The sequence below is a fragment of the Cryptomeria japonica genome, unplaced genomic scaffold (genome assembly GCF_030272615.1).
Source record: "Cryptomeria japonica unplaced genomic scaffold, Sugi_1.0 HiC_scaffold_24, whole genome shotgun sequence".
Classification (NCBI taxonomy): Eukaryota; Viridiplantae; Streptophyta; class Pinopsida; order Cupressales; family Cupressaceae; genus Cryptomeria; species Cryptomeria japonica.
Window position 1 is genome coordinate 1,266,916 of NW_026728846.1, and position 12,941 is coordinate 1,279,856.

Consider the following 12,941-nt stretch of genomic DNA (forward strand, 5'->3'; position numbering starts at 1 on the left):
TTTTTAGTTTTTCGCCGGGCGTCGCAATGCTATTTGAATAAACCTTTTGCCCGTTTGCGTTCTCGTCGGGGCCGGGCCGGGCCGGGGTGCGCTGCCCGCACTACCGCGCGCGCGGGGGCGACACCGAGCGCGCACCCGAGGCGCCCCGAGCACACAGGCCACGGTGCAACCCGGGCGTTGTGCGCGCACCCCGGTGCGCCCGAGGTGCTGCGCGCGCACCCAGGTGAAATCGGTGTGCACCTCGGCCAGTGCGCGCTCGGTCGAGTCGCGCACGTTGGCCAAGGTGCACGGTGATGTTTCTTACTCTAAGGTTCCGCACCAGACGCCCGGGACAGGTGAGCGAAGCTGGGCGGGGCCGGGTGCGCGGCCGGGGCAGGTGCACGCAGCTGGAGAGAGCTTTGGAGCACACTTCGGAGCGCACCAATGATGCGCTCCATTCAAAAGTTTCCTGAAAAGGCAAAAAAAGTTGAGATTATAGAATTTCCCACTTGAGAGATTGTAAAAAAAAAAATTTAAAATGAAGGAAACGCGGGTGCCAAGGTGTGCGCAGCCCAGCCAAGGTGTGCGCACCAAGGCGCCCACCCTGGCGAAGGTGCACGCAAGGTGCGCACCCGAGGCAAACCGGACAATTAACCCAACTTTCGACTTCGCGCGCACCTTGGAGCGCACTTCGGAGCGCTCCTTGGTGCGCACCAATCTTGGGCACCTCGGAGTGCACCATGGCGCCCACCAAGGTGCGCACCCCGGGCAAACCGAGCTCCGACTTCGTGCGCACCTTGGAGCGCACGAAAGGTGCGCACCATGGCGCCCACCAAGGTGCGCAGCCCAGCCAAGGCGTGCGCATCAAGGTGCGCACCCTGGCGAAGGTGCGCACCCGGGGCAAACCGAGCTCCGACTTCGTGCGCACCTTGGAGCGCACAAAAGGTGCGCAACCCAGCCAAGGTGTGCGCACCCCGGTCAAACCGAGCTCCGAATCGTGCGCACCAGAGGTGCACGCCATCGTGCGCACCTTGGAGCACACTTCGGAGCCCTCCTTGGTGCGCGCCGATGTTGCGCACCTCGGAGCGCACCCCGGGGGAAAACAATGCAATTAACCCGACTTTCGACTTCGTGGGCACCTCGGAGCGCTCTCGGGTTCGCACCTCGGAGCACACCGAGGTGCGCACCTTTGATGCGCTGCCTTCACCAATTTCCAGAAAAGGCAAGAAAACATTGAGAAGGTGTGCGCACCGAGGTGCCCACCCTGGCGAAGGTGCACGCGAGGTGCGCACACCGGGGCAAACCGGGCTCCGACTTCGTGCACCGGCCGCACCTTGGAGCACACTTCGGAGCGCTCCTTGGTGCGCACCAGGGCGCGCAACCCAGCCGAGGTGCCCACCCCGGCGAAGGTGCACGCGAGGTGCGCACCCGGGGCAAACCGGGCTCCGACTTCGTGCACGCCATGGTGCCCACCGCGGCGAAGGTGCACGCGAGGTGCGCACCCGGGGCAAACCGGGCTCCGACTTCGTGCACGCCGCACCTTGGAGCACACTTCGGAGCGCTCCTTGGTGCGCACCATGGTGCCCACCAGGGCGCGCAACCCCGCCGAAGGTGCACGCGAGGTGCGCACCCGGGGCAAACCGGGCTCCGACTTCGTGCACGCCGCACCTTGGAGCACACTTCGGAGCGCTCCTTGGTGCGCACCATGGTGCCCACCAGGGCGCGCAACCCCGCCGAAGGTGCACGCGAGGTGCGCACCCGGGGCAAACCGGGCTCCGACTTCGTGCACGCCATGGTGCGCACCGCGGCGAAGGTGCGCACCCGGGGCAAACCGGGCTCCGACTTCGTGCACGCCGCACCTTGGAGCACACTTCGGAGCGCTCCTTGGTGCGCACCAGGGCGCGCAACCCAGCCGAGGTGCCCACCCCGGCGAAGGTGCACGCGAGGTGCGTACCCGGGGCAAACCGGGCTCCGACTTCGTGCACGCCGCACCTTGGAGCACACTTCGGAGCGCTCCTTGGTGCGCACCATGGTGCCCACCAGGCCGCGCAACCCAGCCAAGGTGTGCGCACCAAGGTGCACGCGAGGTGCGCACCCGGGGCAAACCGGGGTCCGACTTCGTGCACGCCGCACCTTGGAGCACACATCGGGGCGCTCCCGGGTTCGCACCGGCGTTGCGCACCGTGGTGGGCACCTCGGAGCACACCAAGGTGGGCAGCGAGGTGCGCACCTTTGATGCGATGCCTTCACTAATTTCCATAAAAGGCAAAAAAAAAACGAGATTTTAAAATTTCCGTTTTGAAAGATAGTGAGAAAAAGGGAATGCTGGTGCCATCTTGAGCCCGCCCTGGTGCGCAGCCCAGCCAAGGTGTGCGCACCAAGGTGCCCACCCTGGCGAAGGTGCGCGCCCGGGCAATTAACCCAACTTCCAACTTCGCGCGCGCCAGGGTGGGAGCGCACCCAACAACCGGGCCTGGGAAGAGCCAATGCGAGAAACCCCACCAAACGCTCTGACAAAAAAAGAGGGGGCGCTCCAGTAACCCCGCTTCGGAGCGCACCCTGGGCAAACCCAGCCAAGGTGCCCACCCCGGCCAAGGTGCAGGCGAGGTGCGCACCCGGGGCAAACCGGGCTCCGACAACGTGCACGCCGCACCTTGGAGCACACTTCGTAGCGCTCCCGGGTGCGCACCTCAGAGCACACCAAGGTGGGCAGCGAGGTGCGCACCTTTGATGCGCTGCCTTCACTAATTTCCAGAAAAGGCAAAAAAAAAAGGAGATTTTAAAATTTCCGTTTTGAAAGATAGTGAAAAAAACGGAACGCGCGTGCCATCTTGAGCCCGCCCTGGTGCGCAGCCCAGGTAAGGTGCCCACCCTGGCAAAGGTGCGCACCCGGGCAATTAACCCTACTTCCGACTTCGTGCGCGCCAGGGTGGCAACCGGGCCTCGGAAGAGCCAATGCGAGAAACCCCACCAAACGCTCCGACAAAAAAAGAGGCGGCGCTCCAATAACCCCGCTTCGGAGCGCAGCCGGGGCAAACCCAGCCAAGGTGCCCACCCCGACGAAGGTGCACGCGAGGTGCGCACCCGGGGCAAACCGGGCTCCGACAACGTGCACGCAGCACCTTGGAGCACACTTCGAAGCACTCCCGGGTGCCCACCGGCGTTGCGCACCGTGGTGGGCAGCGAGGTGCGCACCTTTGATGCGCTGCCTTCACTAATTTCCAGAAAAAGGCAAAAAAAAATGAGATTTTAAAATTTCCGTTTTGAAAGATAGTGAAAAAAAAGGAACGCGGGTGCCATCTTGAGCCCGCCCTGGTGCGCAGCCCAGGCAAGGCATGCGCACCAAGGTGCCCACCCGAGGTGCACACCCGGGGCAAACCGGGCTCCGACTTCGTGCAGGCCGCACCTTGGAGCACACTTCGGAGCGCTCCTTGGTGCGCACCATGGTGCCCACCAGGGCGCGCAACCCAGCCAAGGTCTGCACACTAAGGTGCCCACCCCGGCGAAGGTGCACGCGAGGTGCGCACCCGGGGCAAACCGGGCTCCGACTTCGTGCACGCCATGGTGCCCACCGCGGCGAAGGTGCACGCGAGGTGCGCACCCGGGGCAAACCGGGCTCCGACTTCGTGCACGCCGCACCTTGGAGCACACTTCGGAGCGCTCCTTGGTGCGCACCATGGTGCCCACCAGGGCGCGCAACCCAGCCAAGGTGTGCGCACCAAGGTGCACGCGAGGTGCGCACCCGGGGCAAACCGGGGTCCGACTTCGTGCACGCCGCACCTTGGAGCACACATCGGAGCGCTCCCAGGTTCGCACCAGCGTTGCGCACCTTTGATGCGCTGCCTTCACTAATTTCCAGAAAAGGCAAAAAAAAACGATATTTTAAAATTTCCGTTCTGAAAGATAGTGAAAAAAACGGAACGCGGGTGCCATCTTGAGCCCTTCCTGGTGCGCAGCCCAGGCAAGTTGTGCGCACCAAGGTGCCCACCCTGGCGGAGGTGCGCGCCCGGGGCAAACCGGGCTCCGACTTCGTGCACTGCATGGTGCCCACCAAGGCGCGCAACCCAGCCAAGGTGCCCACCGCAGCGAAGGTGCACGCGAGGTGCACACCCGGGGCAAACCGGGCTCCGACTTCGTGCACGCCGCACCTTGGAGCACACTTCAGAGCGCTCCTTGGTGCGCACCAGGGCGCGCAACCCAGCCGAGGTGCCCACCCCGGCGAAGGTGCACGCGAGGTGCGCACCCGGGGCAAACCGGGCTCCGACTTCGTGCACGCCATGGTGCCCACCGCGGCGAAGGTGCGCACCCGGGGCAAACCGGGCTCCGACTTCGTGCACGCCGCACCTTGGAGCACACTTCGGAGCGCTCCTTGGTGCGCACCATGGTGCCCACCAGGCCGCGCAACCCAGCCAAGGTGTGCGCACCAAGGTGCACGCGAGGTGCGCACCCGGGGCAAACCGGGGTCCGACTTCGTGCACGTCGCACCTTGGAGCACACATCGGGGCGCTCCCGGGTTCGCACCGGCGTTGCGCACCGTGGTGGGCACCTCGGAGCACACCAAGGTGGGCAGCGAGGTGCGCACCTTTGATGCGATGCCTTCACTAATTTCCATAAAAGGCAAAAAAAAACGAGATTTTAAAATTTCCGTTTTGAAAGATAGTGAGAAAAAGGGAATGCTGGTGCCATCTTGAGCCCGCCCTGGTGCGCAGCCCAGCCAAGGTTTGCGCACCAAGGTGCCCACCCTGGCGAAGGTGCGCGCCCGGGCAATTAACCCAACTTCCAACTTCGCGCGCGCCAGGGTGGGAGCGCACCCAACAACCGGGCCTGGGAAGAGCCAATGCGAGAAACCCCACCAAACTCTCTGACAAAAAAAGAGGGGGCGCTCCAGTAACCCCGCTTCGGAGCGCACCCTGGGCAAACCCAGCCAAGGTGCCCACCCCGGCCAAGGTGCAGGCGAGGTGCGCACCCGGGGCAAACCGGGCTCCGACAACGTGCACGCCGCACCTTGGAGCACACTTCGTAGCGCTCCCGGGTGCGCACCTCAGAGCACACCAAGGTGGGCAGCGAGGTGCGCACCTTTGATGCGCTGCCTTCACTAATTTCCAGAAAAGGCAAAAAAAAAAGGAGATTTTAAAATTTCCGTTTTGAAAGATAGTGAAAAAAACGGAACGCGCGTGCCATCTTGAGCCCGCCCTGGTGCGCAGCCCAGGTAAGGTGCCACCCTGGCAAAGGTGCGCACCCGGGCAATTAACCCTACTTCCGACTTCGTGCGCGCCAGGGTGGCAACCGGGCCTCGGAAGAGCCAATGCGAGAAACCCCACCAAACGCTCCGACAAAAAAAGAGGCGGCGCTCCAATAACCCCGCTTCGGAGCGCAGCCGGGGCAAACCAAGCCAAGGTGCCCACCCCGACGAAGGTGCACGCGAGGTGCGCACCCGGGGCAAACCGGGCTCCGACAACGTGCACGCAGCACCTTGGAGCACACTTCGAAGCACTCCCGGGTGCCCACCGGCGTTGCGCACCGTGGTGGGCAGCGAGGTGCGCACCTTTGATGCGCTGCCTTCACTAATTTCCAGAAAAAGGCAAAAAAAAATGAGATTTTAAAATTTCCGTTTTGAAAGATAGTGAAAAAAAAGGAACGCGGGTGCCATCTTGAGCCCGCCCTGGTGCGCAGCCCAGGCAAGGCATGCGCACCAAGGTGCCCACCCGAGGTGCACACCCGGGGCAAACCGGGCTCCGACTTCGTGCAGGCCGCACCTTGGAGCACACTTCGGAGCGCTCCTTGGTGCGCACCATGGTGCCCACCAGGGCGCACCCGAGGCAAACCGGGCTCCGACTTCGTGCACGCCGCACCTTGGAGCACACATCGGAGCGCTCCCAGGTTCGCACCAGCGTTGCGCACCTTTGATGCGCTGCCTTCACTAATTTCCAGAAAAGGCAAAAAAAAACGATATTTTAAAATTTCCGTTCTGAAAGATAGTGAAAAAAACGGAACGCGGGTGCCATCTTGAGCCCTTCCTGATGCGCAGCCCAGGCAAGTTGTGCGCACCAAGGTGCCCACCCTGGCGGAGGTGCGCGCCCGGGGCAAACCGGGCTCCGACTTCGTGCACTGCATGGTGCCCACCAAGGCGCGCAACCCAGCCAAGGTGCCCACCGCAGCGAAGGTGCACGCGAGGTGCGCACCCGAGGTGCACACCCGGGGCAAACCGGGCTCCGACTTCGTGCACGCCGCACCTTGGAGCACACTTCAGAGCGCTCCTTGGTACGCACCAGGGCGCGCAACCCAGCCAAGGTGCTCACCCCGGCGAAGGTGCACGCGAGGTGCGCACCCGGGGCAAACCGGGCTCGGACTTCGTGCACGCCGCACCTTGGAGCACACATCGGAGCGCTCCCGGGTTCGCACCAGCATTGCGCACCTTTGATGCGCTGCCTTCACTAATTTCCAGAAAAGGCAAAAAAAAGAAAAAAATGAGATTTTAAAATTTCCGTTTTGAAAGATAGTGAAAAAAACGGAACGCGGGTGCCATCTTGAGCCCGCCCTGGTGTGCAGCCCAGGCAAGTTGTGCGCACCAAGGCACCCACCCTGGCCAAGGTGGGTCACGGGGTGGGTCCTAGGGTGGGTAACGGGGTGGGTACTAAGGTGCGTGCCAAGGTGGGTCATAGGGTGGGTGCCAAGGTGGGCACCAGGGTGGGTGTGCACCAACCCTAGCCAGGGTAGGTCACGGGGTGGTTGTCGGGGTGGGCGTCAAGGAGCCAAGGTGGGTGGCAAGTAGCCAAGTTGCGTGCCAAGGTGGGTGTCGGGGTGGGTGCCAAGGATCCAAGGTGGGTGCCAAGGAACCAAGGTGGGTGTCTGGGTGGGTGCCGAGGTGGGAGCCAGGGTGGGTCCCAAGGTGAGTGCAAAGGTGGGTGCCAGGGTCAAGGTGAGTGCCAATGTGGGTTCCAAGGTGCCAGGGTCAGGGTGAGTGCCAATGTGGGTTCAAAGGTGCTAAGTTGGGTGCGAGGTTGGGTGCGAGGGTGGGTGGGTGCCAAGGTGTGCTAGGTGGAAGCCCGGGTGGGTCGGCATCCCATGGGTGTCGAGTTGGGTGCCTGATGGGTGCTTCTTGTCAAGTTTTAGTCGTCGGGACTCATTTCGAGCCTTAGAGGTCGTTTCTTGTCCGGTTGCCCTGTCTTCGACCTGGGAACCCAATTTTGGTCCTCGGGTCCCATTTTTTTTTGTCTCGCATCCCACTTTTGGCCTGTGGCCTTTTCGGGGTCGATTCTCGTTTTGGGCATCAGAGCATGTTTCTTCTCCTAAAACCCAATATTTGTTTATTAAGTCTCGGAACACATTTTTGTTCTCGTGGACCCATCATGGGTCTTGGAACGCATTTGTGGTCCTTGGGTCCCATTTTGCATCCCGAAACTTGTGTTTTGGTGCTTGATCCCTATTTTGGGTGCCCACCTTGCACCAAGTGCGCACCCGGGGCAAACCGAGCGCCTTGGTGCACCGGGGCAAGATCGAGCGTGCACCCGAGGCGCCCCGAACATGCACCAAGGTGCACTCGGCCCACATGTGAGCGCAGGTCGTTGCGCCCGAGGTGGTGTGTGGGCACCGCGTTGCAGACGGGACACTGCACGCACACGACGCCCCCTCCAGGTGCACGCACGTAGGCCGGGCCGGGTGCACACCCGACGCCCTAGCAAGGTGCGCGCACCCGGGCAGGGCTCACACTTGGCGAACGGGGCGCACTTCGCGAGGGAGGGTGTGCACCTCGACGGGGGTGGGTGGCCGGGGTGGATTCGCACGTGGGTCGCGGTTTGCTAAGTACACACTGCGACAAGCTCATAACGGGTGCGATCATACCAGCGTTAGTGCACCGGATCCCATCAGAACTCCGCAGTTAAGCGCGCTTGGGCCGGAGTAGTACTGGGATGGGTGACCTCCCGGGAAGTCCCGGTGTTGCACCCTTTTTTAGTTTTTCGCCGGGCGTCGCAATGCTATTTGAATAAACCTTTTGCCCGTTTGCGTTCTCGTCGGGGCCGGGCCGGGCCGGGGTGCGCTGCCCGCACTACCGCGCGCGCGGGGGGCGACACCGAGCGCGCACCCGAGGCGCCCCGAGCACACAGGCCACGGTGCAACCCGGGCGTTGTGCGCGCACCCCGGTGCGCCCGAGGTGCTGCGCGCGCACCCAGGTGAAATCGGTGTGCACCTCGGCCAGTGCGCGCTCGGTCGAGTCGCGCACGTTGGCCAAGGTGCACGGTGATGTTTCTTACTCTAAGGTTCCGCACCAGACGCCCGGGACAGGTGAGCGAAGCTGGGCGGGGCCGGGTGCGCGGCCGGGGCAGGTGCACGCAGCTGGAGAGAGCTTTGGAGCACACTTCGGAGCGCACCAATGATGCGCTCCATTCAAAAGTTTCCTGAAAAGGCAAAAAAAGTTGAGATTATAGAATTTCCCACTTGAGAGATTGTAAAAAAAAAAAATTTAAAATGAAGGAAACGCGGGTGCCAAGGTGTGCGCAGCCCAGCCAAGGTGTGCGCACCAAGGCGCCCACCCTGGCGAAGGTGCACGCAAGGTGCGCACCCGAGGCAAACCGGACAATTAACCCAACTTTCGACTTCGCGCGCACCTTGGAGCGCACTTCGGAGCGCTCCTTGGTGCGCACCAATCTTGGGCACCTCGGAGTGCACCATGGCGCCCACCAAGGTGCGCACCCGGGGCAAACCGAGCTCCGACTTCGTGCGCACCTTGGAGCGCACGAAAGGTGCGCACCATGGCGCCCACCAAGGTGCGCAGCCCAGCCAAGGCGTGCGCATCAAGGTGCGCACCCTGGCGAAGGTGCGCACCCGGGGCAAACCGAGCTCCGACTTCGTGCGCACCTTGGAGCGCACAAAAGGTGCGCAACCCAGCCAAGGTGTGCGCACCCCGGTCAAACCGAGCTCCGAATCGTGCGCACCAGAGGTGCACGCCATCGTGCGCACCTTGGAGCACACTTCGGAGCCCTCCTTGGTGCGCGCCGATGTTGCGCACCTCGGAGCGCACCCGGGGAAAACAATGCAATTAACCCGACTTTCGACTTCGTGGGCACCTCGGAGCGCTCTCGGGTTCGCACCTCGGAGCACACCGAGGTGCGCACCTTTGATGCGCTGCCTTCACCAATTTCCAGAAAAGGCAAGAAAACATTGAGAAGGTGTGCGCACCGAGGTGCCCACCCTGGCGAAGGTGCACGCGAGGTGCGCACCCGGGGCAAACCGGGCTCCGACTTCGTGCACGCCGCACCTTGGAGCACACTTCGGAGCGCTCCTTGGTGCGCACCAGGGCGCGCAACCCAGCCGAGGTGCCCACCCCGGCGAAGGTGCACGCGAGGTGCGCACCCGGGGCAAACCGGGCTCCGACTTCGTGCACGCCATGGTGCCCACCGCGGCGAAGGTGCACGCGAGGTGCGCACCCGGGGCAAACCGGGCTCCGACTTCGTGCACGCCGCACCTTGGAGCACACTTCGGAGCGCTCCTTGGTGCGCACCATGGTGCCCACCAGGGCGCGCAACCCCGCCGAAGGTGCACGCGAGGTGCGCACCCGGGGCAAACCGGGCTCCGACTTCGTGCACGCCGCACCTTGGAGCACACTTCGGAGCGCTCCTTGGTGCGCACCATGGTGCCCACCAGGGCGCGCAACCCCGCCGAAGGTGCACGCGAGGTGCGCACCCGGGGCAAACCGGGCTCCGACTTCGTGCACGCCATGGTGCGCACCGCGGCGAAGGTGCGCACCCGGGGCAAACCGGGCTCCGACTTCGTGCACGCCGCACCTTGGAGCACACTTCGGAGCGCTCCTTGGTGCGCACCAGGGCGCGCAACCCAGCCGAGGTGCCCACCCCGGCGAAGGTGCACGCGAGGTGCGTACCCGGGGCAAACCGGGCTCCGACTTCGTGCACGCCGCACCTTGGAGCACACTTCGGAGCGCTCCTTGGTGCGCACCATGGTGCCCACCAGGCCGCGCAACCCAGCCAAGGTGTGCGCACCAAGGTGCACGCGAGGTGCGCACCCGGGGCAAACCGGGGTCCGACTTCGTGCACGCCGCACCTTGGAGCACACATCGGGGCGCTCCCGGGTTCGCACCGGCGTTGCGCACCGTGGTGGGCACCTCGGAGCACACCAAGGTGGGCAGCGAGGTGCGCACCTTTGATGCGATGCCTTCACTAATTTCCATAAAAGGCAAAAAAAAAACGAGATTTTAAAATTTCCGTTTTGAAAGATAGTGAGAAAAAGGGAATGCTGGTGCCATCTTGAGCCCGCCCTGGTGCGCAGCCCAGCCAAGGTGTGCGCACCAAGGTGCCCACCCTGGCGAAGGTGCGCGCCCGGGCAATTAACCCAACTTCCAACTTCGCGCGCGCCAGGGTGGGAGCGCACCCAACAACCGGGCCTGGGAAGAGCCAATGCGAGAAACCCCACCAAACGCTCTGACAAAAAAAGAGGGGGCGCTCCAGTAACCCCGCTTCGGAGCGCACCCTGGGCAAACCCAGCCAAGGTGCCCACCCCGGCCAAGGTGCAGGCGAGGTGCGCACCCGGGGCAAACCGGGCTCCGACAACGTGCACGCCGCACCTTGGAGCACACTTCGTAGCGCTCCCGGGTGCGCACCTCAGAGCACACCAAGGTGGGCAGCGAGGTGCGCACCTTTGATGCGCTGCCTTCACTAATTTCCAGAAAAGGCAAAAAAAAAAGGAGATTTTAAAATTTCCGTTTTGAAAGATAGTGAAAAAAACGGAACGCGCGTGCCATCTTGAGCCCGCCCTGGTGCGCAGCCCAGGTAAGGTGCCCACCCTGGCAAAGGTGCGCACCCGGGCAATTAACCCTACTTCCGACTTCGTGCGCGCCAGGGTGGCAACCGGGCCTCGGAAGAGCCAATGCGAGAAACCCCACCAAACGCTCCGACAAAAAAAGAGGCGGCGCTCCAATAACCCCGCTTCGGAGCGCAGCCGGGGCAAACCCAGCCAAGGTGCCCACCCCGACGAAGGTGCACGCGAGGTGCGCACCCGGGGCAAACCGGGCTCCGACAACGTGCACGCAGCACCTTGGAGCACACTTCGAAGCACTCCCGGGTGCCCACCGGCGTTGCGCACCGTGGTGGGCAGCGAGGTGCGCACCTTTGATGCGCTGCCTTCACTAATTTCCAGAAAAAGGCAAAAAAAAATGAGATTTTAAAATTTCCGTTTTGAAAGATAGTGAAAAAAAAGGAACGCGGGTGCCATCTTGAGCCCGCCCTGGTGCGCAGCCCAGGCAAGGCATGCGCACCAAGGTGCCCACCCGAGGTGCACACCCGGGGCAAACCGGGCTCCGACTTCGTGCAGGCCGCACCTTGGAGCACACTTCGGAGCGCTCCTTGGTGCGCACCATGGTGCCCACCAGGGCGCGCAACCCAGCCAAGGTCTGCACACTAAGGTGCCCACCCCGGCGAAGGTGCACGCGAGGTGCGCACCCGGGGCAAACCGGGCTCCGACTTCGTGCACGCCATGGTGCCCACCGCGGCGAAGGTGCACGCGAGGTGCGCACCCGGGGCAAACCGGGCTCCGACTTCGTGCACGCCGCACCTTGGAGCACACTTCGGAGCGCTCCTTGGTGCGCACCATGGTGCCCACCAGGGCGCGCAACCCAGCCAAGGTGTGCGCACCAAGGTGCACGCGAGGTGCGCACCCGGGGCAAACCGGGGTCCGACTTCGTGCACGCCGCACCTTGGAGCACACATCGGAGCGCTCCCAGGTTCGCACCAGCGTTGCGCACCTTTGATGCGCTGCCTTCACTAATTTCCAGAAAAGGCAAAAAAAAACGATATTTTAAAATTTCCGTTCTGAAAGATAGTGAAAAAAACGGAACGCGGGTGCCATCTTGAGCCCTTCCTGGTGCGCAGCCCAGGCAAGTTGTGCGCACCAAGGTGCCCACCCTGGCGGAGGTGCGCGCCCGGGGCAAACCGGGCTCCGACTTCGTGCACTGCATGGTGCCCACCAAGGCGCGCAACCCAGCCAAGGTGCCCACCGCAGCGAAGGTGCACGCGAGGTGCACACCCGGGGCAAACCGGGCTCCGACTTCGTGCACGCCGCACCTTGGAGCACACTTCAGAGCGCTCCTTGGTGCGCACCAGGGCGCGCAACCCAGCCGAGGTGCCCACCCCGGCGAAGGTGCACGCGAGGTGCGCACCCGGGGCAAACCGGGCTCCGACTTCGTGCACGCCATGGTGCCCACCGCGGCGAAGGTGCGCACCCGGGGCAAACCGGGCTCCGACTTCGTGCACGCCGCACCTTGGAGCACACTTCGGAGCGCTCCTTGGTGCGCACCATGGTGCCCACCAGGCCGCGCAACCCAGCCAAGGTGTGCGCACCAAGGTGCACGCGAGGTGCGCACCCGGGGCAAACCGGGGTCCGACTTCGTGCACGCCGCACCTTGGAGCACACATCGGGGCGCTCCCGGGTTCGCACCGGCGTTGCGCACCGTGGTGGGCACCTCGGAGCACACCAAGGTGGGCAGCGAGGTGCGCACCTTTGATGCGATGCCTTCACTAATTTCCATAAAAGGCAAAAAAAAAACGAGATTTTAAAATTTCCGTTTTGAAAGATAGTGAGAAAAAGGGAATGCTGGTGCCATCTTGAGCCCGCCCTGGTGCGCAGCCCAGCCAAGGTTTGCGCACCAAGGTGCCCACCCTGGCGAAGGTGCGCGCCCGGGCAATTAACCCAACTTCCAACTTCGCGCGCGCCAGGGTGGGAGCGCACCCAACAACCGGGCCTGGGAAGAGCCAATGCGAGAAACCCCACCAAACTCTCTGACAAAAAAAGAGGGGGCGCTCCAGTAACCCCGCTTCGGAGCGCACCCTGGGCAAACCCAGCCAAGGTGCCCACCCCGGCCAAGGTGCAGGCGAGGTGCGCACCCGGGGCAAACCGGGCTCCGACAACGTGCACGCCGCACCTTGGAGCACACTTCGTAGCGCTCCCGGGTGCGC

At 63.5% G+C, this 12,941-nt stretch overlaps 1 non-coding gene across 1 annotated transcript; it reads left to right on the forward strand.

Moving 5' to 3' along the window:
* Nucleotides 1–7,807: 7,807 nt before the first annotated feature.
* LOC131861330 (5S ribosomal RNA) lies at nucleotides 7,808–7,926 on the forward strand. The gene has a single exon (XR_009360405.1). It is a non-coding gene; the product is annotated as a 5S ribosomal RNA (ribosomal RNA).
* The last annotated feature ends 5,015 nt before the right edge of the window (nucleotides 7,927–12,941 follow it).